Consider the following 25,344-nt stretch of genomic DNA (forward strand, 5'->3'; position numbering starts at 1 on the left):
ATATTCATGAAGATTCCTGACTACGCATTTATACTTATCATTTCTGGATTTTGGAATAATTTTCAACAGAGGCAAAGCATGAAAATTTTCCTAAGTTTGAAAAGAGATGCAATTTTTGGTGAAGCCTTAAGAGTGGATTTCTAAAATTTCGAGTGCTTTGAACAACGTTTATGAGCAAAAGAGATGCAAATTTCAAGAATTCAAGCATTGCGATCAAATTTTACGCATTTGTCTATTTGATTTAAGCATTTTTCAAATGATCATACGCAATAAAGCGTATTTACCTGATGGGAGCGAATGGCAAGAGATTACCCAACCCTGTCGCGTGAAATGAACGGACGATCCTGCAAAGTTTGAATTCCAACGGTTATCTCTTTGTTTTAAATTTTCACGGTTGCTAGACAAAAGAGAACTTATCATTTTAAATGGTTTTCTTCTTACCCTGGGTGATTGGCAATTTGAGTTTAAATGATCAGGAGGAGTTAATGCAACACTTTACCTTCTTGTTTTTGGACCTAACACTTCCTCTTTTGCAACTTGGAAAGTTCGCGATTTTCACCTGCTGGGGTTTTGGGCGTTTGAAGGTTTTCAAAGCACTGGTGCTGTTTGCAAGTAACTTTCGGATTTAGAAGATGATCCTGCAAATTTTGGAGCTGGGATGCTCTCGCTACTTTGGAGATATTCTTGAACTTCAATGGTTTCACCAAAACTTCGGATCCTTAACTCACTATTGGTGGCTTCAAACTAACCTCGGACCTCAACCCGCTTCTATATTTCGGAGCTTGGAGCCTGAGGTATGCTTTGTGATTTTAACCTTTTGTGGCTTCAGACGCTTTGGAGAGTATTTTGCGATGACTTCGGAGCTTGACGCCTATGGAAAACTTCGGATTCGGACGCTATACTCACAGCTTATGTTAGACGTTGTTGCTATCCAAAGGAAGGGGTTGTGGCAATTTGGGAAAAACTTCAGCCTTTTAAACGCTATTTGCAAGCTATGCCAACCCTTTCAACTATGCCATCCTTCGCGATTTTCGCGATTTCTGGAGTTCAATGCCTCGCCTGAAACTTCGGATCCTTGGGGCGTTTTGTGATTTTCGGAGCATCCAAGCGTTTTGCAAGCAGAAACTTCGGAGTGTTTGAATGAATTTACTCTCCGTGATTGGGAATACTTCGGAGCATTCGCCCCATTTCGTAAATAAAACTTCGGACCTTGGCCACCCTCTTGCAAATTATAACACTTTCACTCTTTCCAATTTTCGCTCCCAGGTCTGAATTTGAGGACTTTATGATTTTAAACAATTTTCGGACCTAAAAGCATTTTCGCGATTTTCGGACCTAGACGTGTTTTTTTTTTTTTTAAACTTGACGCACTTTCCACTTTTCTAATTTTTCACTCCCAGGTCCGAATTTGAGCGTTTTAAGTGATTTTCGGAGCTGGGGGGAGGTTTTGCAAAATCTCGCACTGTATATCCTTTTCGAAATTGCTCTAAGGTCCGAAAATGAGGCGCTTAAGTAATTTTGGACCTCGAGGCCCCTTTTGGAACATTTTGCGTTTTATACTTTTTAATCCCAAGGGTCCGAAAAAGAAAACTTAAGTGATTTCAGGGCTTTTAGCGTCTTCGGAATACTTTGCACTTTATCTCCATTTTTTAAAATTCGCTCCAAGGTCCGAAAAAGGGCGAGTTAAAGGTTTTCGGACTTTGAGCTACCCCTTGCGACATTCGCACCTACACATTCGCCCTGGGGTCCGAAAATGTAACACCCATGTGCTTTTCGGAGTTGGAAACACGTCTGGTGAACTTCGGACCTGAACGCCCATATTCGTGTGCTCTTTATGTTAGCCGTTTTTTAAATTTTGGAGCTGGGGTCCGAAAATAGGGGGTTCTGAGGCGTTTTCAGGGCCTGAGGAAAACTTTGCATTTTACGCCCTCCATCCTTCGTCCTAGGGTCCGAATTCGGACATTTTTAGCGATTATCGGACCTGGAACCGTCTTTTGCAATACTTAAAGGCTTTCGCATTATTTTCGGACCAAATGGAAAGCATCAGATTTTGAAATTTTCACCCCAAGGTCTGAAATTCGACCCCCTAGGTGATTTTGGCAAGATTAACTTAGTGAAATTCTGACCCCTTGGGCCTCTGGGTCGGAAGCCCCTTAGGCAATTTTGAAAACTTGTGTGAAACGTCGGACCTCAAACTAGCCTTTTGCCGAATTTCACAAATTTTGTTTTAGGAGGCTTCAGAATTCTAAGGCATTTGGCTAGGCAATTAATTCGTTCATTAGCAGGCGAAAATCATCTTTTCTTCAAATCTTATAAACATCGCGACGACAATCCTTATGCAGTCTGCTTCATAGTTGTTGTACGAAAAATGGCGAATTGGGTCTTAGTGCTACCTTTAGGCGCACTGTCCTTGCTTGGCGGGCTCCGCCAATCCCTACTACCTTACGCCTACCTAAGGCGATTTTCAAAACTTCGAACAAAACTCTTGGCGTTCATGCCTAAGAGTTGGACTAGCCGAGAAGATTCATCAGCTCATTACTCTTACATCAATCACTTCACGGACCAGTCGCGGACTCGCTCGAAGAGACGTGAAAAACTTTGCGCGAAACTCAGCAGGGCAATGACAAAAAGCTCAAAACAGGAAGGGGGACCCTGTTGGCGACAAGGAGCGTGTGCAACGCACAACAAGACGGAATCTTCCTTCTCGTCACCATTGAACTTCGGCAGCTTTTGCTTACTTGCCATCCCACCGCTGTGTCTCACTCCTCCGGTGCCTTGTGTGCTTGTACTTGGTGATCCTCCACCTCCGCCTCTGCTTCTTGCACCTAACCCTCCACTCATGGGTCATCCGGAGAAGGTTGCTGACCCCGAACCGAACAAATTACCTCCCATATAGTACCCTTGTGCTCCCCCGGCACCTTCAACCATACCGTCACCTTCGGTCGTCTCTCTCCAGTTGTCCTCCGAAATGGACAAGTTCTTTAGTAGGTCTCTGGTAGCGTCGATTAGGTTTAGACTTCGCCTTGTTTGTTCCACCAACTCTTCATGACTTCTTACCCTACGGTGGTATTCTGGCAAACTGTAGAGTTCTCCTTCGGCACCCTCTGTGACTCCTTCTAGGTTCTCTTCAGGCAACCCTACGACAGTGTAGAGAGTGTAATTCTCTTCGTCTATCTCTACCTCTGCAACCTCCGTGACACCTCCTAGGTTCCCTTCGAGCAACCCCTCAGTAAGTTGCCTTAGCCTACACCTTCGTTCTATCTGCTGTCTGAGATTCAATGCTCTTTGTGCCACTTCCCATTCGTCACTTTGTATCTTTTTATTTTTGTCCTTATTTAGTATATTGGGTATAAATCACTTCCGTACATAGCAAGCACACACCATGTACACAAAACAAAAAAACTTTTATTATTTTCCCTTTTGGCCACAATTTATGTCAACATTGTGTCGGGATTATTACAATATTGCTTTATTCCTCCCGGAGGTTCAGGGTTCAATTTCCCCTTCGCCTCTTGCCACCATGGTCTGCTTCCCAACGACGATTGCTTTCTTCGTACTGTCGGAGGACCTATTGGCGTCGCTCCTCACGGGCAATCTCCTCCAGGCAGGTTTGCTGTGCCAGTGATGCCTGTGCAAGCAACTAGGGGAGGTGGTTCATTAACCGATTCGCTGTGGGGCTAACTTCCAGTGCGGTCCACACGGCACTTGTTGGGACTTCAGCCTCCATGGCCTCTCTTCGGACATAGGTCTCGATTGCCGCCTGAAGCAGGATTGAGGATTCCCTTGTTGCAGTGTCCTCTCCGTTGTAGAGTTTCGTTTGTGCATCGTCGGCCTCTGGGTTAATCTCACCGACGGTTAGGCCCATTGTGTCCGTATGCCATCTGCTCCTTCCTTTCCCAAGTATGTTTAGGCAACGGCGCCAGATGTTTCACCTATGGAAACTATTTCAGAGACATAGGAAGTAAATGCACAGTATAGAATAAGAGATGCTAGTATTCCATAAGATAAGTGATATAAATACAAAGAACAAGTATATTTTTCCTTCATATAGTCTCCAGTTACAATCATGATTTCCCAAGGGAACAAGATACAATATGCAATACTTGAGGGGGTGCGACCAACTGTCGCGTCCAACTGCCCTTCGGGTGAACTAACTGACTCCCATAACACACAATTATCGATGATGACACTATAACATAATTGATTATTCTTAACTACAAAGACAAGCTCCCGACTGGGGTATTAGGACAACTAGCTTGGATTTGGCCTTCATATAATAGGAGCTTTTCATGCAGAAGGTTTTCTAGCTTATTCTTGTCCAAAGTTTTCTTTCTCCCAACCACTTCAAACAAATTTCTCGAGATAGTCACCAGAGAATCCCATTTTTGGATAGGGCCAACGTTCTTGTTCAAAGGTTTGGAGAGAGAAGTAGCAATTGTAAGGCTAGCAAGGCAATCTTGTTCATCGAGCAAGGAATTGTTCAGTTTAAAGGAATAGGACCAAGACTTACTTGGTCTTGGGGATAAGGAATCAAGACTAAAAGAAGCTTCAATGAGGGAATGATCCGACATGGAGGAAGTGTAGACAATAACAAAATTACCATCACGATTTCTCCTAAAGGGGACATGGTCTCTATTCCCATAGATGCTATCCAAGCTACAATAGATCCATTTAGTAAGAGATTGATTATTGCATCAACTAAACCAAATAGACTTAAATGTAGATTTACCCTGTTCCAAGGGGTCTAAAAGATTAAAAATTCTTTTCATTTTTTACCAAAAGAAAAGTTCATCTCATTTCGAAATAATGTCTTTACCACCTTTCTTATCCTGTTTATTCTCAATCATTTTAAAGTCCCCAATACAAACCCAATGGACTTTAGGCAAATTCTGAACCATCCAATTCCACAACTCAAACCTCTCTCTATAATCATTTAATGTGTATAATGAGTATAGACCCACAATTGCTGAGCCAATGTTTGGGGTAACCCATATTAATCTATTGCAAGGGGAAGTTCCCCAATGAGAGAAAGACTTGGCCCATTGAGAATGTATCAAGATGGCAATTCCACCTTTTCCTTTTTCATGCCTTGAAATAAAAAATTTATCATTTTTTCAAATAAAATTCATATCACTCTGCTTGAAATCCTATAACTTTTACCTCTTGTAGGCATAATAAGTGAAGATAGGGTCTATTGTTGTAGTATGCCTCACCACGTATTTCCTATTTGGTGATTCCAATCCACTAACATTCCAATTGCATATGTTCAGGATTTAGGGTTAGGCAGCTGGGGGCAGGGTTTTGGGGGGGTTATGATTCTTATACAAACTGTCAAAGCACTTTGAGATCTTATCTTCTTTACCTTTCTTTCCCATTTTCTTTTCACTGCTAGACTCTGAATTCTTAGGCCTATCATTCAACTTCCTCTTCTTATTGTCCTCCTTTCTAGAAACATGCTTTTGGAGGGGAAGACAGGTGTTAATAACCAATCTAGAGAATAAGGGATTGAAGCAAGAAACTATCATTTCCTTTCCAAAACCAGCATCACCTGATTTGAGATTAGATTTTTTGACAAGGCCTATGTTTACCACTACTTGGCCGAAGGATGCATTTTTTTCTTTGATTTTCCTACTTTAGTTTGAATTGTCTCTAAGGCTATATGTTGAGCATTTTTTGGACCCGGAGGGAGATTTTCTTTTTGCCTAGGGACAATAATATAGATGAGCTTGGGAGTAGAGGATTGCTCAACTTTAATAACCTCAATCTCCCCATCAAACAAGGGGTTTTCTCAGGAGGCACAGTCTCATTTTGACATAGCAACATCTAGTTGTTCTAAGTTAGTGAGGGAGATATCTTTATCCTCAACCTCTGGCCTAACATCCTTATTTAGGTCATTGTTATCTAGTATTTTATCATCCCCACTAGGAGGAATATTTACCTCTGGTTTTTGTTTATTGGGTTCACATACTCTTGGTTTTGCCCTAGTTTAAGGCAGTCTTTTCTAAGATGTCCATTCCTTTTCCATAAAAAACAAGAATTCAAAGAACCAAGCAATTCCTTATCACAAATTACAGCTCTATTATCAAGTTGAATAGAATCACATTTGGAATTTCATCTTCCAAAGCAATGGATATCAAAACCTTGGCATTTAGGTGAGGAAGAGTAACCCTTGACTCCTCAATTTCTGAACATTTCTAATAGGTTTCAAAAAATTAGGAATAAATTTCCATAAATGAGAGGCATATTCTTAATTTCCAACCAGCTAGGTGTGGACTTGGCCCAATCTCTTCAAATTTTTCTTCAGGAGACCATGCTAAAGCTCTAAACATAAACTAGTGAGGATTCCAGATTTTGTTCTTAACTACTCTTTCTTGCATTCCATGATTCCTAAAAAAAGCCATGAACAGACCCTTTTAAATCATCCTATAGAAGGATGCATGAATCATCATAATACTTGCGAGATCACAAGAAGTTGGAGTCTAGAGTCTCGATAGACAAAAAAGATAGCAATACTCGTCTAGAGTCTCGATAGACAAAAAAGATAGCAATACTCTTTAACCTAGCTTCTTCAAACTTTAAAGCTTTAAGCATATTAGAATTAGGAGACTCAGAGGATTTTAAAAGCAAGAGGCATCTTCTCATATTTTCCTGGTTGGCTGCCTCCTCCACCGATGAGGCCTCCCCCTCCCACTCCATCTGTAATGGTCCCCAATAGTCCTTTGTCTCCCACTTTGTCTGGTCTGGCCATGAGGAGTCCTCCATTGTTTTCCAAGAACACAACAAATAGAGGGAGCACCTCGTCGGTAGTGTCAATGTTCAAAACATCCTTGTAAGATTGAGTTTTGGTGTTCTCAATATTTTTTACCTCTTACTTAACATGAGTTTGGGGGTCATCAAGCGGCTCATACTGGCACCATCTCCCCTTTGCCAAATGGCTCAGGAGGGGAAATTGGCTTGTGCACAGTCCAGTTGATATTAATGAGACAAGTTGGCTTTGATCAATGGGTTTAGGATAGCTTAGGAGCTCGACCCCAATTTGACAGAGAGGGAACAAGTATTCAAAAAATCAAAACCTGCAATGCATATAAATCACACAAACAAGCAGATGCAGGCATAACCAAAACCAATACAAAAAATATCCAGAAAATAACTGAAAACAATACAAAATGGGAATACAAGAAGCCTAAAGGAACCAATAACGATGAAGAGCACCAATCTGAGTGCCTTGTAGTGATCACAAAGATCCAGGAAGCAACAATGGCAGGGGACCCAAGCAAGTGCAGTATTACAAATACAACTATTGAGATTTCAGTAATGAAACAATTTTCTGCTACAAGGATGGTGTGGCGTCACATGTGATACACTGTGCTTTTGTTAGGCTGGTGAGCAATGGCAACTAACTGTAGGAGGTTATCCATGAGAAATTTGGCTTCCATATAGAATGCTGCTAATTATAACTTTCTCTAAAAAAGCTATAACAAGTCTTCTACATTTTATACGTGCCTCTATCGATCTTTTCCTCTTCCTATGCAGGGTAACAGTCCTGATTACAGATCACTTTAGAAGGAAAAGATGTTCATCAGAAGCTTTTTAGGTGATTAATTGATGAATTCAATAATTACTACTTATAATAGTTCTACTAATATTTCTACCATTTTAAAAAAGAATTTCTCACAGAGGATATGAAGTCCCAGGCAGAACTATATAGCCCAAACACTAACCTTACTACATAAATAAACTGCAAAAATTTGTGGAAGACTAGAGAGACAGATCCTAACGATATTAGGAATTTTAGACACCTATTAAGTCATTGCTAAGGGTGTCAAACTACTGCTCACTGATGAAGATCACTTACAATGCACTACAGTGTTTGCCAATCATGGAGGCCTGTTTATCATAATTTAAATTGTGCTCAATGCCTTTCTAGTTCTTAAAATGCATAAGCTTTTAATGTAGAACTATGATGTGTGGGGACTTTGGATAGATGGTTATCTACTTAGTGTTTGGGTGGTAATTCTATGTGAAAAATAATAGTGGAAACATCAAACACCACTTTATTTAGCAGATTATGCTTTGTACAATGTATTTCACTTAATTGAAGCTTGGTAGCCCAAAAGAAAATCTCTAATATGTAAGTTGTGGTTATGTTACATAATATTCACCATAATTCCAAAGAACATTAACATTATGGTAGGTTTAAAAAAAGGTATAGAAGTTTGAACGTACTTTCATCTGAGGTGGCTTCCAATATGGATCATATGAGAATAACCAACCCTGTAAATAGAAATAATAAGGTATGAAAAATCAACTCAAGATCAAAAACATATTCATTATAAAGATGCCTACCTATACTTAAATGGTATATCAGTAAAAGTGCACATAGAAGTTCATGTATGAGCTTCACAAAGGTAAAACAAAGAATATTATAACTGAAACAAGCATTGCAGATCTGATAAAATAAAATGATTTCATAGGTTCAAAAGAAAAATACATGATCTGTGCATATAATGTAGATGGACGACCACATAACCATCAATCAGGAGATGCATAAAAAAATGCAACTATGGAAGTGCAATTTAATTCATTTACTAAACTATATGTTTTTATTTAATAACAAATTATGTGTGTTCTTGCTCAATCAGCACAACAAAACATGAAAAATCAAACTCTTTCTCATGTATATCCCCACACTCTGAGTTAAAGAATAATGACTCCTAAACCTGAATTTATGAACAAGATTTACATCTATTCATAGTTTACAAGATCGCCAATAGGGTTTTCCATAGAGGGGCTGATCTTATACAAGGGAAGGATATTTATTGTGGCTGGATCTAAGCTTAAGGAGAAGATTTTGCAAACCTTCCATGACATTCCCCTTGCTGGACACCAAGGTTATTTCAAGACTTACAGGCAGATCCGAGAAAGATTTTCTTGGAATGGGTTGAAAAAAGATGTCATGAGATACATTAAGGAGTGTCATACATATCAGAAGAACAAAGATGAGAACACTCTACCAGCTGGTTTGTTACAACCTTTGCCCATTCCGAGTCAGAAATGGGAAAGTATATCCATGGACTTCATCATTGGGTTGCCACGGGCTCAAAGGAAGGATTGTGTATACATTGTGGTGGATAGATTGACTAAGTTTGCTCACTTTTTCGCCATCACCAGCTCATTTACAGCAGCACAAATTGTTGATATGTTCTTTCGGGAGGTGTTCAAGTTACATGGATTGCCGAAGAACATTGTAAGTGATTGGGACAGCAAGTTCCTCACCACTTTTTGGCAGGAAGTCTTCAGATTATGTGGTATTGTGCTCACTCCAAGCACAAGTTATCACTCTCAGACTGATGGGCAAACTGAGATAGTGAATAAGTGGTCGGAAGGCTATCTCAGAAACTATGTCTTAGAGCAGCAAAATGCATGGGTGAGATGGCTTCACCTAGGAGAGTATTGTTACAACTCTTCATACCACATGTCCATCAAAATGTCACCATTCATGGCATTATATGGCTATGAAGCTCCTAGCTTCACTAATTTGATATTCGATGACAGTAAGACCCCTCAGGCAAAGGATATGGTGTAGCAGAGCCAGGACATTTTGAGGTCCTTGAGGGATAATCTTCAACATGCACAGAATTAGCAGAAGTTGTATGCTGATCAGCAGCGGATTGAGCACACCTTTGAGGTGGGCGACATGGTTTACTTGAGGCTCCAACCTTACAGACAATCTTCTCTCAAGAAGAGTGGAGCTGAGAAATTGAAGCCACATTTCTATGGACCTTTCAGAGTCATCAGGAGGATTGAGGAAGTGGCGTATGAGTTGGAACTTCCGGTGAGCAGTAGGATTCACAATGTATTTCATGTGTCTCGCCTTAAGAAGGCTCTTGGACATAATGTTGTAGCTTCAACGGAGTTGCCTCCACTAGATGAGGAGGGAGAGTTGGTTTTGATTCCTGAAGCTATCATTGACTTTAGGGAGCATTCTTTGAGAAACAGGGTGATCAAGGAGTACTTGATCAAATAGAAGAATTTACCTGTTGAGGAAGCTACTTGGGAGAATGAAGAGATTCTGTAGCATCCAGGCTTGCGATTGCTTGAGGGCAACCAATCTTGGGGAAGGTGGACTGTAATGTCGCCTTCCAACCAGTGATCACTCTTGGTGAGGAATAGCCTATTCAGGAGGCCTATAGGCTATTTTTGGCAAAATTAGGGTTACCACCTTCCGAGGGGATTTTGAGTGGGAAGCAATTGGATTTTGGGACTTCTGAATGTGGAATTTTTCTAGGTTTTCAGAGAGCTTTGCAGTGGTGATACATGCATCCCATTCAATTGAGGTTTGCATACTTACTATTTTTAGTAAGTAGGGTCAGAATAGCACATTTTTCTGGGTTTTTTAGTAGTTTTTCGGCAGTATGACATGCAACTTCATCTAACTATTATTTAGTGGACTTACTATTTATAGTAAGTATGATTTTTTAGGGTTTCAGTTGAGCCAAGTAGCATCGACTGTATTTGGCAGCCTTATGGGATGACTCAGTGACTCAATTCTATTTCTGGCAGGCAGAGTTGAGTTCAGAATGCAATTAATTGGACTTAGTCATTTATCATTTAAATGACAAGTTAAAACTTTATTTTGGTGTCATAATCTATTGTTGAAATAATTGTGTTATTTTGGCAAAATTTTTGGGAAATATTTAGCTAGGACTTTAGCCTATGGTTAGAGTATTTTGATGCCACTATGGATAAATAAGGGGGTTGAATTAAATGATAAATTTATCTTACATTATACCTTCACTGGAGTTGGACGCCCACTTGGGAATAGACTAATGTTTTTATTTTAGAAATTCTAAGTGTCCTTTTTCTTTTGGCACCCATACATGAAATGAAGTTTCATCTCATTTGGTGATGAATTTGAAGTGAATTTGGTGAGTTTTATTCTATAAATACAGGGCATGGGGCTTCATTTTGGCATCTTAGACAATTTACACCGTTATACTGTCAGATTGACTCCAGACAATCTTTGAGGGTGAATACCTCCTAGGGCATTGGAAAGACTTCGAGTGTGAGACATCACTCCTAGCTGTGATTGGATTTTCCGAATGTGTGGTTCAATTTTTGTGGGCATTGTTTTGTGTGGAAGCTGATTTTGGGGCGATCTCTACCTTAGATGGGCGAGTTTTTTGGTGCGATGTGTGATTTTTTAAGGAGGTTGTACCATCTTGTTGGCCGTATTTCTTGGTTTGTGTGTTGTTGGGCGTGTTCGGTGTGTTGGTGTGGGTGATTGGTGGTGTGTTTAGTGTTCGCTGGCTCCTTGGGCATTGTGCAAGTCTCCAATGTTGTTGAAGCTTTGTTGGAGTGTTCTTCATAGTGTTTGTTGTGGTTCATGGTGGCTGTTGTGGAGTTGCAGCAGGCTGTTTTTTGTAACAGCAGATTGGTATAGTGGTTTCTCATATCTTGCATTGTACTTCTCTCATAGTTCAGTATTTGTGTTAGCTTGTATCTTCTCATTCTCTTCCATCTTATGTGATGTTTATTGTAAAGCTAATTGGTAGTACCACTAGCTGTTTCATTTTGTTTTCCTCTGTGTAATTCCCACTGCACAAGTGGAAGAGGCTGGCCTAGCCACCTTCAATGATTGTAGTTTTGGTTTGTAATTGTCCTCCCGCTAAATAAGCAGTAGAGTGATTGTCATTTTCAGTGTTTGGTAAGCCACCAAGAAGTTTTTGAGTTTCAATCTCCCACTGAATAAGCGAAAGGGGCTGGCTTGCTGCCCAAATTTGTAATCAATTTCAGTTTTCAAGCATCTAACAATCCCCTCAACATTGTATGCTCTCACCCTCCCAAATTGGCTCTTGGTGATCAAAAGGTGGAAAGGGTTACTTTCAGCAGCTTTGAGATTATCTTTCCTAACCTTAATGGGTGCTTGAAGTGTTTGTTGTGCTTAAAAATAAAAATAAAATACTTGGGGATATTACATAAACCGACTACATTTAGTGTGATCCCTAAATGGCAAATCACTCAAAACTAAAGAGAGTTTTGTCTCCATTTTAAATTATTCAGCTCACTATTGATCCATTGATGGAACCACTTTGTTGAAGGCTGAGGGTTTTCATCCTCAACTTCAACCTTTTAGATCCACTAAAAAACCATCAGGATTTTCTTCCAATCTAGTCGAAGTTGGGTCATAGACATAGATTTCAAAAAGATAAATTATAAATCTTCCAAATGAATTCATTTCCTCTTCTCAACTCCTCCTTTCATAACGTTCTTTAAAATAAAATCTTTTAATTTTCCTTTAAATCTTTTAATTTTCCCATAAAATTTTTTTTGCCTTTTTGGCCCCCAATGCCTAGTAACACAACTTAAGTCACTTAAAAGAACACTTTTATGACCCTTGTTTACCTCACTGGGTAAACAGGAAGAATACAGAAATCGAACAGCAATGTACAATGCAAATATAAAAGAAGTACCAGAATAAACTTTCCATTAATGTCAAAGGATGTTCATATTATATCCATCGTCAACATTACCTCTCCTCCAACACCCGGAGGTGGTACAATATATGACAGCCGAAGGGGTGCGACACAACCGTCGCGACTCCAACTACCTGCCCGTCGGCTAACTAACTGACCGTCGTGACTCATTATTACTGACGACAACATAAACATAATATACCAACATAACATAATGATTATTCCCATCAACATCATCCCCCCCAAGAAAAGAAGTCGACTCCGACGACTTAATACAAAATAGAGATGAACGGCAGGAACTACTGACGCCAGTCGGGCCCAGATCTTATACACTTGCTGCGTCCTCGCCTGAAAACCCCTTTCTACCATCCGATGCTCAAGTGCGGATTTCACCAATATGGCTTCCTTAGCCATCACAGTCCTCCTGTGCCTAACCCAAACTTGTCTGCAAAACACGTTTTTCAGTCTCAGCTTCCACCAACTGCTACTCAAATGATACTGTCTCCCTAGCCAATTTGTCCTTGATAGCCACCCATGCTGCTCTCCTGGGTACGCTGAACTAAGTCTCACGCGACTATTGCCTCCAACCTGGTGGTCAGCTCCTCCCGAGCCCTCTGTGCATCCACCACGGCAATCTCACGTCCAACCGAGACATCCTCCGAGTTCCTCAAAGCGTACCAGTCATGCCTGGAGGTGGCCACAATCCACTGGCACAAATGCTAGGAGACACCTAAAATCCTCCATCACACTCCCCAAAGGCTAAAAACTGAACTGAATAACTCCCTGGTGTCATACAACTGTGCTGACCTGCAATGCCTTCCCTCAAACTCTGTTTGTTCGCAACCTCCAAATCCGTCTCCCTCTACGGCTTATGGCATTCCCGCCAATGCTTAGCTGCAGGCTTCCTTCTCACAGTACGGACAAGCACAACACTTCCCGTGGTATTCTATAGCTCCAAAATAAACTGGGGGTCTGGGGGCAACGCCCCCAACGGGGTCGAGGGGCAGCGCCCCCGTGGGGTCTGGGGCAGCACCCCAGCGGGGTCGAGGGGCAGCGCCCCAGGTGCGCTCCCCATGAAAGTCCATGGCGCACTGCATTTCTGTGATATTTTATGATGTCAAAAACCCTTCTTCTACACTCCAATATTTTCAGTGTCCAGGCTCCAGATGTCATCGAATCATTTTTCAATCCGTCGTCGTTTTTTTTTTTTTTTTAGGCACTGTAATGTCCCGCCATACCACCTCCAATCGTGCGGTGACTTCCCTACTTCGTGCGGTGTAATTGGTTCTTTCTGCATTTGTGCGGTGATTGTCTTCCCTTCGGCTGCTTTTCTTCCTTCGGCATGTGCAGCTTTCCCTTCGGTAGCTTTTTATCTCCTTCGGCATGTGCGGCTTTCCCTTCGGTAGCTTTTTATCTCCTTCGGCGGTTTTCCCTTCGGTAGGCGGCTTTATGCCCACGCGGCCCTTCGCGGCTTCCACCGCACGATGGGCTCCACCTTCGGTGGTGCCACCGCACGGTGGGTTCCACCTTCGGTGGTGTCCACCGCACGGTGGCTTCCATCGCACGGTGGGTTCCACCGCACGGTGGTGTCCACCGTTGGTGGTGCCACCGTACGGTGGTCTCTTTTCCTTCGTTTTTCTTTTTTTTTTTTTTTTTTCTTTTTTTTTTATTATTATTTTTTGACCGTACGGTCGCCTGTCATACGACCGTACGCTTTTTTTTTTTTTTTCCCTCCTCTCCTAATTTAGATGTCTTAGAAAGTCGTCTGTTCGGGTCCCGTGTCTCTGGGATTGCCCTTCATCCTTCTCGGTTTTCCTCGCTCGACAGTCTCCTGTTTTGGTCCTATACCTGGCGAGTCGCCTGCCCGGCCTCTCGAGTCTCCTTCCATCCTCTCGGGTCCCCCTCCGGACTCTCGAGTGTCTGTCTGGCCTCTCGGGTCCCCTGCGCGCTTCGCGTGGTAAGGTTTCAATTTGTACCCGTTGGTGGCCAATCTATTTTCACTAGTCATTGAAAGACCTGGAACCACAAATTCTATAGGGACCACGACCTCCTTCCCGTACATAAGAAGAAGAAGGATAATAAAGATTTTGAAGGCTGCGGCCTTCCACACAGGGTTCCAATCGGTGCCGACACTCTTCGGATTATTTACGTCGCCAGGGTTTGGGGCGTCTCCCTTCCAATATTCTTTGTATTCCGGCAGGTACACCTCTGTTGGTTGCTCTGGTTCCTCTACTTCGAGCCTGTAGCTTTGGAACATTTCGTAATCTTCCATCTGCCAATGGAAGAGCCCGTTAAGTGAGCATCTCTCATCTTCAGAACATCCCTCCAATTCTAGCACCCCTTCACTGTTCGGCTCCATCGCGTTCTTGCCCTTACTTTCATCGGGACCCCTTTCCCCTTTATTAGAGTCCTCCGAGTCGGAAGAGGCGAGCTCTTCGCCGACATTTTGGGTGTGTAGGTCAATGGTATATTTTCGCCCTCCCTTCTCCATGGAAAGTGTATTTTTCTTCCAGTTGTGGTTTACCCTTGCGTTGATCAACCACACTCTCCCCAGGATGGCGTCATAGCCTTTCTTCTTCGAGGGAATAACCACGAAATCTAACAAGAATGGTTGCGTACCAATTGTCACTTGCTGGGCCATCAACAGGCCGAGTGGCTTAATGCCGTGTTGGTCCGCTCCCACCAGGTTGAATGTGGGTGGCCACAGGGTGGGCTTCTCCAGCCGCTTCCATGTTTCTTCTGGTAGTACATTCACCCCAGATCCACCGTCCACAATGGTGTCCTTCAGAATAGTCCCACGGATACCCATTTCTACCACAGCTGGGTGTCTACCACTGCTCAAGGCTAGTAACATCGGGTCAGTCGAAGGGCTGACGGAAACCTCCACCTGTGGTGTACTCTTCGTAGCGGTGGCGGGAACCCCTACCTGTGGTGCACTCGACGATGCGGTGCTTTTCACATTGGTGAGGATGGCAGTCCTCAATTGTGGCATAGAGTCTAGAAGGTCTTTTACCTTTATCGGCACCTCCATCTGCAATATTTGCCCAATGATGTTATTTTCCACTTCCGTACGGAATGATGTACTCGCCACCTCGTTGTCCCGTCGTTCGGTTGTCATCTCACGTTCAATATTGGCCTTTGCCTCCCGTAATCTCTCCTTCTCCGTACGGGGGTCGGGATAAGTGGCTTTTTTCGTCTGGGCGCGGGTGATCGCCAGTACTTCTTTCTCACCAGTCTTCTCAGCCTTCTCAATGTTGAGGAGATTCACCCCTGCCTGGGGGCAATTTGCGTCCTCATGGTCGCCTGGCCCACACCAACGGCAGAGGTGCTGAGGGGTGGCTTCCTTCGTGCAATCACGGGCGAAGTGCCCCCACTGATTACAGGCCCTACATTGGATAATTGGCCGGCCCTTGGCGTCATACTGGATACGGCTTCCGTTATTGGTATTGTTGCTATTCCTTCCACCGCCGCGTCTGTTGTCCCGGTATCCTCCAGATGATGCATTATTATTTGCCTCCGATGTGGATGGCTGCTCCTGCGCAAAGAGCACTTGCTGGTTATGTGCCTTCAGATTGTATGGACATTCCTTCGTAGAATGCCCCATAATCTGGCAAATGTCGCAGAATGCCTTCTTGGGACAGGCACCTTTCGTGTGGCCGCTCTCCTTACACTCCGTGCACCATAGTTCATCGTCCTTACTTGTAGTCCCCTTCATTGTCTTAAATTCTTTTAACATCCTTTCCATATCTTTTTAAAGGGCTGTGACTTTCTTCCTCGGCTTCTCGTCACTACTACTCTCTTCTTCCGATGTGTCATCATCTTTAGATGATGATGAAGATCTATTCTTCTTCTTTTTGGCCGTCTTATTTTCACTTTCCAGGTCCATGGCCCGGTTGTATGCGTCGTCGTAGGATGTTGGAGGCACAATTTTCATCTTCCGTCGTAGCTTAGGGTTCAAACCCTCGACAAACCACCTCTTCTTCAAGCCATCGGCTGGTTGGCTTTCCATTTTCCCGACTAACTCTTTTAGTCGGCGCCCGTACGCCCATACGGTCTCCTTCTTTCCTTGCTTTGTTCCGTAGATTTCGGAAACTATCTCGTTATCATCCCGGAGAAGCCGGAATTCCTTCTCGAATGCTTTCTTCAATTCATCCCACGTAGTTACACTGGTTTTATCCAAGTCTGCATACCAGTCAATAGCCACTCCTCTCAGTGTGGCGGGGAACTGCTTCATCCATTCACCCTGGTCAGTCACCCCGTTGGCTGTCTAGATGGTTTCGCATGTACGGCAATGCCGTGCGGGATCATCTTTGCTATCCCCGTTGAATTTGGGTAACTTCTGTTTGGTCGCCATTGATGGAAATCGTCTACTTGGAGGTGGTTGTGGTTGTGTCTGCCCTCCGGTGCTGCTCCCTCCGATGCCGCTGATGCCTCCTGTGGTGGTGACCAAAGGTACGGTGTTCTGCCTTGTACCTACCGTGCGGTTACTTCCTCCGATGCCGCTGATGTCTCCTGTGGTGGTGACCAAAGGTACAGTGTTCTGCCTTATACCTACCGTGCAGTTAACTTCCCCTTCGTCGTCACCCGTGCCAGGCTCCCTTCGGTGATCCTCCCTTTGTGGCACTTCGTCGTCACCCGTGCCCGGCTCCCTTCGGTGATCCTCCCTTTGTGGCGTGAGAGATAAGTTTTTGAACCGATCTCGAGTCTCTTCAACTAGTTCTCTCCGTAACCTAGTTTCCTCCAGAAACTCTTCAAGGCTTCTCGCTCTACCGTAGTCTGGCGACACGTAGAAATTCCCCTCGGCTTCTGCACCTTCCGTGACACCTCCTTGGTTCCCTTCGGGCAACCCTTCGGCAGGTCGTCCTTCGCCAAGTTGCCTCAGCCTCCGTCTACGTTCTACACGTTGTTCCAGAATCAAAGCCTTCTGCGCAGCCTCCCACTCGTCGGTTTCTAATTTCTTATTTCTGTCTTTATTCAGTAAATTGGGCATTAATTGTGGTACAATTTCATGTTTCTCAACACATAAATCAAAACACAACACGTCTTTATTAATTCACTCTTTTGTATACAATCAACATAATTCTTCTGCTTCTAACAGTGTTCTTTATTTCTCTCCTTTCACAATTTAAGGATTATTTGTCCTTCGTCGGTCTTCCCTACGTCCGTCATCCTGGCGCTCATGAAATTCTCGTAAAATTTGCTGTTGTCGATTCTCCGGGTTTACTTCACCAACGGGTAGGCCCCTTGTGTCTGTGCGCCATCCGTGTCTTCCGTTCCTGAGTTCGTGTAGGCAACGGCGCCAAATGTTTACCTCACTGGGTAAACAGGAAGAATACAGAAATCGAACAGCAATGTACAATGCAAATATAAAAGAAGTACCAGAATAAACTTTCCATTAATGTCAAAGGATGTTCATATTATATCCGTCGTCAACATTACCTCTCCTCCAACACCCGGAGGTGGTACAATATATGACAGCCGAAGGGGTGCGACACAACCGTCGCGACTCCAACTACCTGCCCGTCGGCTAACTAACTGACCGCCGTGACTCATTATTACCGACGACAACATAAACATAATATACCAACATAACATAATGATTATTCCCGTCAACAACCCTTATAAATAATTAAAACTAGTCATCCTTTAATTTATTTATTATTCAACAATGTACTTTTAATTATTTAATTATTTTTCAAAGTTTATTAAAGGGGACATTACAAATTGAAGTACATACTCCTTTATCCACTCAATGAAGTGTAACTAGTTGAATGCAAAAAAGAAAAACCCTTGGTTTATATCCACTCCAGCTTGCATCTCCTATCACATAAGGAAGATGACTACATCAAATGGGCAACAAAGCATTGGGATATTGTCGTTGACTGTACCAACTTGGATGCATCTATTGTTGAGCGCTAGAGTCAGTATAGATGATGATGAGGCTCTTACACATTATGTACCCGGTGGGAGTGGCAGTCCATTTTCTTGTGGTTCAAACGATGTGGAACCAAACGACGACCATGATCTAGATACTTTTGATAAAGATTGAAGACAATGATACAAATTTTTTATTGTATTTATTTCAATTTTTGTAATTATAATGATTTTCATTTGAATCACCCTAGACACATATGATATATGACATAATATTGACATTTTGAACTATCAATTAACATTTCCCCTTATCACTACCAACGATTGATGATTAAGTATCATGCCATCAAATGTATTCACAATTTGTATATTTTTTTAAAAATTACCAGACACACACACACACACACACACACACACACACATATATATATATATTATACAACTATAATAAAAGATGCCATACCCAAGGAAAAAGAATTGGCTTACCAAAACCTTGATCCCAACTAGAACTAACAACTTAGATCTATACTATGTGAGCTATTTTATTGCAATATTAACAATCAATATCTTTTAGGTCTTATTAGATATTCTATGTTGTTTCTTGAGTGCAAGACACTCTCAAGTTGATGATCATGTTCTATATCTCTTATAGTTGTCTTGTTTTCTTTAGCTAAGAGGAAGAGGGAAAGACACAAACTCTTTTATAAGCTAAGGTTGGGAACTGAATATACCAATATACCTACTCTACGATCACTATTCTAGCCCACTTGAAAATTATTATGCAAATAACAATCCAAATTTCTCATAGAATACATTTAAAAGGTACCATTCACCCTATGTTAGTACTGTTAAATTTAGGTGATCAGATTATATGGATAGAAAAATCACACAAAATACACAGTGTATATCCAAACTTTCCTCTATGAAGGTGAAAAACCCAGCCAAGAAGTTCCTTATTATTTATTGATACATAAGATGTTTATACAATGAATTTGTCTTATTCCTTGATGCTAGTATCAATTCACTTCAATATACAATCCGCTAAGAATACGTTCGATCTACTACAGGAACTATCCACTCTCTGTCTATGATGCCAATGCCATGTGTCTAGAAGATCTGCAGATAATGGATATATCGCAACACAAGGAGGAACACGATCTGTATGCTGACTGTAAGATTCAGACTGTTGAAGATAGTAGGTTGTTTTCTAAACAAAGAACACGATCTGCAGAATATTATCCAATATGCTTCTTCAATGATAATGTCTCGATGCATATGTCATACATATACTCGATTATAGGTTCCTGCAACCAACACGACTTCTCTAACAAGTCGGTCATAGCATTAATCATCACGTCTCTTCAAGGTGGCGGGATATATATATTAGACTACCTTAATAAGTCATTAACTATAACCATTTCATTAATTAATAATTCGGAAATATATATATAAGTTGAATATAAATGTGTAAGGCCAAAGTCCCTTCACACATTTTATAGCGAAGTCGAGTTTTGGGAATCCGACCGACGCTATTCATCAACACTCCCTCTTAGCTAGGGAGGAATCCTTTTGGACATCTGAGTTACATAGTCATGGCCACTCCGAGAGGGTGAGTGCACACAAATGCTAATTCATGAAGTCTCTCACATGACATTCACCGTACCTACTCGCAAAAGGTGGAACAAGGGCTGGAACCTCAAACTTCTCTCGCAGAGAAGAATGCAACACAAGGGCTGATACCTCAAACTTCTCTCACAGAGAAGAATGCTCAACAAGGGCTGATACCTCAAACTTCTCTCATAGAGAAGAATGCTCAACAAGGGCTGATACCTCAAACTTCTCTCACAGAGAAGAATGCTTAACAAGGGTTGATACCTCAAAATTCTCTCACACAGAAGAATGCATTAATACATATCATGTAATTATTGATGCTGAGACTCCCTGTCAGCAAGAGCTTCATTTTCCACAATTCCAAGCTTGTCTCGAAAATGCACAAATTTCACTTTCGCAAGAGGCTTGGTGAGAATGTCAGCTATCTGTTCCTCAGTACAAATGTATCTTAACTGAACAACATTCCTTTGTACCGTATCTCTGATGTAGTGGTACTAAATCTCTACATGCTTCGTTTTGTCATGAAATATGGGATTGACTGAAAGCTTTACACAACTTTGGTTATCACAATGTATGATGGTAGGCTCCAATGATTGACCGAACAATCCTGCAAGGAGCTTACGAAGCCACACTGCTTCGCAAGTTTCTATGCATGCTGCAATGTATTCTGCCTCTGCAGTGCTCAGAGCTACTGAGGATTGCTTCCTACTACACCAGGAAATCATAGCAGATCCCAAGTTGAAGCAACAACCAGAAGTGCTCTTTCGATCAGTAACACTCCCTGCCCAATCAAAATCAAAATATCCTTCAAGAATCAAGTCCATACTGCAAGAGTATTTCAAGCCATATCCAACTGTGCCTCGCAAGTACCTCAAGATATGCTTGACTGCAACTAGATGAATCTGTCTAGGTTCACTCATGAACTGACTGAGTGCACTTACTACATAACAAATATCTGGTCTAGTGTTAACTAGATACATCAGGGACCCAATCAATTGCCTGTACATAGTAGGGTCCACAAGATCTGAACTAGTTGTAGCTTCCCTTGGTTTCTTTAAGTTAGTTTCCATTGGTGTGGACATAGGTTTACAATCTGTCATTCCAAATCTCTTCAAGATATCGATGGTGTATTTTCCTTGACTTAGGATAATCCCATTGGGCCTCTTCCACACCTCCAACCCTAGAAAGAAGTGCATAAGTCCTAAGTCCTTCATCTCAAATTCGGAAGTCAACTCCTTCTTACATCTATCAATGAGATGATCTTCTCCGGTAACAAATAGGTCATCAACATAAAGTACCAAGATCAAAAAACCACCATTGAATACCTTGAAGTAAAGGTTTGGATCAGCATCATTCTTGTAGAAACCCAAACCCACTAAGTATCTATCAATTCTTTCATACCAAGCCCGAGGAGCCTGTTTAAGACCATATAGGGCTTTCTTCAATTTACACATGTTAGACTCTTTCCCATGAATCACAAACCCCTCAGGTTGCTAGATGTAGACTTCTTCTTCAATCACGCCATTGAGAAAAGCAGTCTTCACATCCATCTGATGCAACTTCTATCCCTTAGCTACTGCAATAGCAATGATCGTTCTAATGGAAGTATAGCGAGCAATAGGAGCAAATGTTTCTTCGTAGTCTATTCCTTCTTGTTGAGAGAAACCACGAGCCACAAATCTAGCTTTGTACTTTTTACTGCTGCCATCAGCTGCATGTTTTATCTTGAACAACCACTTGGAAGATACAAAAGATTTCCCTTTTGGTCTAGGCACAATATCCCACACATTGTTCTTGAGAATGGATTGATACTCCTCATCCATTGCATCTTTCCAAACTTGTTGATTTGAGGCTTCTTCTACACTAGAAGGTTCAGACTCAATAAGATTACACATTAATGTAACATAATCAAAAAATCTTTGTGGTCTTTTGCTTTCTCTGAATGTTCATCTAGGAGCAGCAAACTGTTATGCTTCCTGCATAGTGTTTCATGCCCAAAGAGGTCTCTTTTGAGGCACAACAATATCTTTGGGCCCATCAGTGGGATCCAAAGGATCAATTGGATCATTACTCATATCAAATTCTGTAGTTTCCCTCTGAATCTCAGGAGCATGATCAACATCCATGTCTTGAGGAGTCTCATCATCTATTTCCATGCATGAGCCCTTTGATTTCCTGAATGCAACATCTTCCTCAAATGTGACATCCCTGCTAACCTCTATTTGTTTTTTACTAGGAATGTAAACATAGTAGGCTTTGGAGGTTTTACTGTAGCCTACAAATATTCCTCTCTTGCCAGAAGGCTCCAACTTGGTTCTCTTGTCCTTGGGAACATGAACATACACAAGACAACCAAATATTCTCAGATGACTAATATCAAGCTTGATACCTGAAAAGGCTTCTTCAAGAGTCATATTTTGTAATATCCGATGAGGACATCTATTTTGAACATACAATGTTGTTCTAGAGGCCTCTGCCCATAGAAAAATCTGAAGGTCTTGATCATGAATCATAGCTTTTGCAGCTTCAAATATAGATTTGTTCTTCCTTTCAGCAACCCCATTTTGTTCAGGGTTGTAGGGAACACAAAACTCCCTCTTGATCCCTGCCTCAATATAGAAATCACGAAAGCTACCCGAGGTGTATTCACCTCCATTATCAGACCTTAGAATTTCAATTTTCTTTCCAGTGATATTTTCTACAAGAGCTTTAAACTCTTTAAACCTACCTAGGACTTCATCAGAGTCTATAGACCTTAAGAAATAAATCCAAGTCTTCCTAGAGTAGTCATCTATAAAAGTTACATAATACAAACATCCACTTAGGGATGGAATTGACATTGGACCACATAAATTTGAATGTACAAGATCTAGTATTTCTTTAGACCTAATTTCACTGCTATGAAAAGGACTTTTAACATTTTTACCCATAGCACAACCTTTACAAGTACCATCATTTACATGAATAAGTTTAGGAATACCTTTTACCATCTTTCCCAAAGATGGAAGTACCCTGAAGTGAAGATGTCCAAGTCATTTGTGCCAGAGTTCGCTAGAAATGGAGGAATCATGAATAAGAGCTTGAACTGGGAGAGTGGAGAGTTTGTATAAACTCTCATGTCGATTGCCGATCACACGAGCAGTCTTGATGCTGGAGTTCTTAGGCCAAGCAAGAACTTTTTCTCCAGAAAATGCAATTTGATATCCCTTATCCTCCAAGGCTGAAATAGACACAAGGTTCCTTTTGATCCCTAGTACGAACAATACATCACTTAGGTGTAGAGAAACTCTAGATTCAAGTTTTCGAGAAGTGGCACCAACTCCTCTTACAGCATAGCGAGCATCATCCCCAATAATGACTTGGCGATGTGATTCTTTCTCCACTAGATCAGCAAGATGCTCTTGATGACCAGTGATATGTCGAGAGGCTCCACTATCAATTAACCATGTATCACTGTCCGTTGGAACATTGCTTGATAATGCTGATATGAAAAGAAAACCATTGGAGTTATCTTCAACTTCCTTCCGAGATGAGACTTCATTGATGTTTTCTCCTTGATGATTGGGTCTTGTCAAACAATCCTTTGCAAAGTGACCAAACTTGTCACACCTAAAACACTGGATGCAAGAGAGAGTTATCTTTAACCTCCTTCTGAGGTGAGACTTCATTGATGTTTTCTCCTTGATGATTGGGTCTTGTCAAACAATCCTTTGCAAAATGATCAAACTTGTCACACCTAAAACACTGGATGCGAGAGAGATCTTTCTTTCTTTTTCTAGTATCAAATGCAAAATCGGTTTTGAAATCCCTATTCCTTTCGAAGTTGCCTTTCTTCCAATACTTTCATTTCTTGGTAGATTGGGTGGCAAGAACATGTATATCTTCATTTTGAGAACTCTTGACGATTCCTCTAGTAGTCAATCTTGATTCTTCTTGAATATAATCTGCACGGAGTCGATCAAACTTAGGTAATTTTGATCTTCCACTTATACTTTGGATAAATGGCTCCCATGAATGAGGCAGACCATTCAAGGCTAGCATAACAAGGTCTTTATCTATCACTTGATCCCCAATTGCGCATAGTTGATCTCTCAATTCTAAATTTTTCATGAAGTAGGTGATGACTGAATCTCCTTTTGCCATCTTTACTTGGTGGAGTTGGTGTCTCAAGGCAATAGCCCTACTTACATTATTAATCTCATATAAACCCTCCAAGGTCTTGAACATATCTCTTGTAGTTGTCATCTTAGAGATGAGAGGCACCAAGTGATCCCTCACGGAGTCGATTAATATCTTCTTTGCCTTGATTGCATTCTTCTTGAATTGAATTTTTTCCTCATGATCTTCTGGTTCAGATAAATCTTTTTCCTCTATGAATTGAAGAAGATCATTCTCTTCAAGTGAAATGAGCACTCTAAACTTCGTGAGGTGAAGTTAGATGCGCCTTCAAGTCTATCTTTGACTTTAAGACCGTTCACCATTTTCGAAACTTAGAGATATTGCACGGGAGAGAGAGAGAAGAGAGAGTACTTGGAAGTTGTTTAGAATCTAAGCACGATCTTCTGTCACCGTGGCTCTGATACCATGTTAAATTTAGGTGATCAGATTATATGGATAGAAAAATCACACAAAATACATAGTGTATATCCTAGGAAAACCTTCCTCTATGAAGGTGAAAAACCCAGCCAAGAAGTTCCTTATTATTTATTGATACATAAGATGTTTATACAATGAATTTGTCTTACTCCTTGATTAGAGTATCAATTCACTTCAATATACAATCTGCTAAGAATAAGTTCGATCTGCTACAGGAACTATCCACTCGCTGTCTATGATGCCAATGCCGTGTGTCTAGAAGATCTGCAGATAATGGATATATCGCAACACAAGGAGGAACATGATCTGTATGCTGACTGTAAAATTTGAACTGCTAAAGATAGTAGGTTGTTTTCTTAACAAAGAACACGATCTGCAGAATATTATCCGATATGCTTCTTCAATGATAATGTCTCGATGCATATGCCATACATAAACTTGATTATACACTCCTCCAACCAACACGACTTCTCTAACAAGTCAGTCATAGAATTAATCATCACGTCTCCTCAGGGTGGCGAGATATATATATTAGACTACCTTAACAAGTCATTAACTATAACCGTTTCATTAATTAATAATTCAGAAATGTATATATATAAGTTGAATATAAATGTGTAAGGCCAAAGGCCCTTCACACGTTTTATAGCGAAGTCAAGTTTTGGGAATCCGACCGATGCTATTCATCAACAAGTACATCAAAAGGCTAATTTGGATTATGTTGCATGCATCCACAGTTAAACCAACAAAAGGTCCAACTTTTTCTATCACATAGAATAGATAAAAA

General features: G+C 41.4%; 1 pseudogene; it reads right to left on the reverse strand.

The window, feature by feature from the left end:
* The window catches only part of LOC131860376 (alpha-N-acetylglucosaminidase-like), a 302,730-nt pseudogene that overhangs the window by 144,640 nt on the left and 132,746 nt on the right, over positions 1–25,344 (reverse strand).

Source organism: Cryptomeria japonica, chromosome 11, assembly GCF_030272615.1.
Source record: "Cryptomeria japonica chromosome 11, Sugi_1.0, whole genome shotgun sequence".
NCBI lineage: Eukaryota > Viridiplantae > Streptophyta > Pinopsida > Cupressales > Cupressaceae > Cryptomeria > Cryptomeria japonica.